Source organism: Odocoileus virginianus, chromosome 4 (assembly GCF_023699985.2).
Source record: "Odocoileus virginianus isolate 20LAN1187 ecotype Illinois chromosome 4, Ovbor_1.2, whole genome shotgun sequence".
In the NCBI taxonomy this organism is placed as follows: domain Eukaryota; kingdom Metazoa; phylum Chordata; class Mammalia; order Artiodactyla; family Cervidae; genus Odocoileus; species Odocoileus virginianus.
Genome location: NC_069677.1, coordinates 66,640,977 through 66,644,482, shown reverse-complemented (window position 1 = coordinate 66,644,482; position 3,506 = coordinate 66,640,977). Strand labels below are relative to the sequence as shown.

General features: G+C 42.7%; 1 pseudogene; it reads right to left on the bottom strand.

The window, feature by feature from the left end:
- Positions 1 to 2,568: 2,568 nt before the first annotated feature.
- Positions 2,569 to 3,159, bottom strand: LOC110149757 (small nuclear ribonucleoprotein Sm D1-like; annotated as a pseudogene).
- Between the last annotated feature and the right edge of the window lie 347 nt (positions 3,160 to 3,506).

Here is a 3,506-nt window from a genome sequence, read left to right as displayed (position 1 = left end):
CTGGATGATAGGGACTGTTTCTGAAATAAAACCACTTTGTTGTTTAAATGTACAAAGCTGGCAGTTTCTTTTCTCTCTCTGAACAGAAAAGAAGATATTCAAAGGAAAATTTAAAAACAGGCAGCTCATCTGTAAAGAAAAAAAATTAAAGGCCACAGATTGTTCATCACAATATTAATACCTATACTTACATGGCCCTCACAGCTCACCAGGCCCTGTTTTAAACACTTTACAAATGTTCACTCATTAAATCCTCACAATACACCAGTATTGGTCTCGTTTTATAGATGAAGGGACTGTGGCAAAGACAAAAACTCTGTGATGTCAGGATCTACAACCTTTGACAAGGTCCCTGACAGGCATTTGCTGAAGCAGGTGGAGGTGGGGTGAGAAGGGGTGTCTGGTGAGTTCACGCCTCCCCAATGTGTTCCTTTGCTCTGATCATCTTTGCCTGGACCACACACCCTTCTCTTCCATCACACAGTCCTGCTCCTTTTCACTTTAAGTCCTCATCTGCTGTGGCAAGAAAAAATAGGTCTGCTTTCCTTTCTTGGCCTTCCTTTTTTCCAGCTACCCCCCTTCCTGGAGAAGACATTAATATCATGACAGCTGGGAAATGCTATTGCTCCTAGGAAAAGAGGTGGACTCGCTTGTCTTGTTGGGGCTCCCTGGAAGAGTCTGGAAACTCTAAGTTCCCCACCTGGGTACACAAGACTACAAGTTCTCTGGCAGGACGTCCAGGAGGGTGTGACCCTAAAGGAGAAAGCAAAAAGAAAGGGAAGACTGAAGCTTCCCTGGTGGCCCAGTGGTTAAGAATCTGCCTTGCAATGCAGGGGATACAGGTTCAATCCCTGGTTGGGGAACTCAGACCCTACATGCTTCAGGGCAACTAAGCCTGTGCACCACAGTGGCTGAGATCACACTGCAGCAAAAGACCCCACAAGACCTAATGAAAACCCTGCACGCTGCAGCTCAGACCCAGATAGTCAGATAATACATAAAACGGGAGACTAAGCCCAAGGAGCCCCTGAGCACCCACCATGACCCACCTGTAGACCATTAGGGAACCTGTGAGAACAGTTTGCATCCAAGTCCCAAAATCTAAGTGCAGGCTTCATCAGTGAAGACTTCCAGACACCATGACCTGCTGAAAGTGAAAGCGTTAGCCGCTCAGTCGTGTTTGACTCTTTGTGATCCCATAGGCTGTAGCCCACCAGGCTCCTCTGTCCACAGGATTTCCCAGGCAAAAATACTGGAATGGATTGCCATTCCCCTCTCCAGGGGATCTTCCCTACCCAGGGATTGAACTTGGATCTCCCACATTGCAGGCAGATTCTTTACCACTGAGCCACCAGAAAACTCCATGGCCTACCTAAGAGATAACAAATTCAACCAACACAGTGAGCTGCAAGGTGAAACACAAAACTCAAGACTGTATTCATGTATGATTTATGTAAAAAGGAAAAAATTATGGAAGATCAAGGAATGAAAAAGAACATAAAACTTTAATAAGTTACCCATTGATTTTTATATGAATAGGGAAATTAATCTAGAAGTATAAGAAAATAGAAAAGTCAATATTCAGTGATTATGATGAAAAGCTATATTTTAAATACTGAATCATAAGTCAAGAAAAATAGAAATGAACACTCTCATTTAGGCTTTTACTTGATGACTAGGCTATTTTCATTAAATTAGGAGTGTCAATTAAGAGTCAAATTGTGGAACAACTATATACCAAAAATGTACTGGGACTATTCTATAAGGAAAATATATGTTACTCCTTTTCACCTTTTTTTTTACACTAACAAACACAATATCCCTTCATTTGAAAAAATTAAATCTCTCTTAAACTTGTTCCAGTTTCCAGCGAAATTAGTGATGACCTGGGCCAATATTTTCATTTACACACAATTGGAAGCATACTGTACAGACTATCCTGTGAATCAGTGTCTTAGAAAACTCCCTTGTCAATACACGCTGACTTTATTTGCCATTACATTGCATTCCATAACATCATAGAATCATGGAATTCTCCAGACCAGAATACTGGAGTGGGTAGCCTTTCCCTTCTTCAGGGTATCTTCCCAACCCAGGGATGGAATCCAGGTCTCCCACATTGCAGGCAGATTCTTTACCAGCTGAACCACAAGGGAAGCCCAAGGATACTGGCATAGGTAGCCTATCCCTTCTCCAGCGGATCTTCCTGACCCAGGAATCAAACAGTGGTCTCCTGCATTGCAGGTGGATTCTTTACCAGCTGAGCTACTAGGGAAGCCCCATTGAAGAATGTTAGATGGTTTCCAATTTTCTACTAACACAAACTATTGCAATGAAACTTGGACGAGTTCATGCTGAAGTATTGCTAGAGGTTAGACTCCTAAAAAAGAAGCTATAACAAAGCTAGACAGCATATTAAAAAGCAGAGACATTACTTTGCCAACAAATGTCCATCTAGTCAAAGCTATAGCTTATCCAGCAGCCATGTATGGATGTGAGAGTTGGACCATAAAGAAGGCTGAGCAATGAAGAATTGATGCTTTTGAGCTATGGTGTTGGAGAAGACTCTTTTTTTGTTGTTGTTACATTCATGGTTATTAAAAACTGCTACAAACAAACAAAGCCTGTACAAAAAACTTGAACATCCACCCCTGTGAAACAGTAAGCTCCAGGAACATTATCGCTTAGGACTTCAAATTCCTCTGCCTTGGCCTCATAGTCTTCCTCTGTCATGGATTAGTCTTCCTTCCCCACCTGCCATAAACAAAACTACTTTGAAATAGTAGTCTTGAGAGACATTATTACCTAGGACCCCCTCTTCCTCAGCCTCGGCCTCGGCCACTTCCTCTTCCTTGGCCTCAGCCTCTTCCTGCGACAGCTTCCCTTTTCTTAGACTTCACCTTTGGATACACATCCAGAGGTAAGTGTATCCAGAGGTAAGCTGTCTGGCAGAATAAAATACTGAATGTTATTTCCTTGAATACTCAGTGTTTCCAGCTGTACAGGTTCTCTGTTCTTCAGGGTCATTTTCACTGCTTTAAGATGTGTATTCATACTGACATCTACACCTGTGATTGTTCCATGGACCTATGTTCCATTCTTTAATTCAATGGTTACAGTTTCATGACTCAATTTCATCAAAAATCTCACGAGCTTCATCCTAGTGGCACCGTCACCCTTTTGGCCTGATAGTACACGAAATCCGACCACTGACAGCCGAGGTCGGGCGTATGAATGGCCGGAAACACTTACTCTCACAGAAGACTCTTGAGAGTCCTTTGGACTGCAAGGAGATTAAACCAGTCAATCCTAAAGAAGATCAGTCCTGAATATTCATTGGAAGGACTGATGCTGAAGCTGAAACTCCAGTACTTTGGCCACCTGATGCAAAGAACTGACTCCTTAGAAAAGATCCTGATGCTGGGGAAGATTGAAGGCAGGAGGAGAAGGGGAAGGCACAGGATGAGATGGTTGGATGTCATCACTGATTTGATGGACATGAGTTT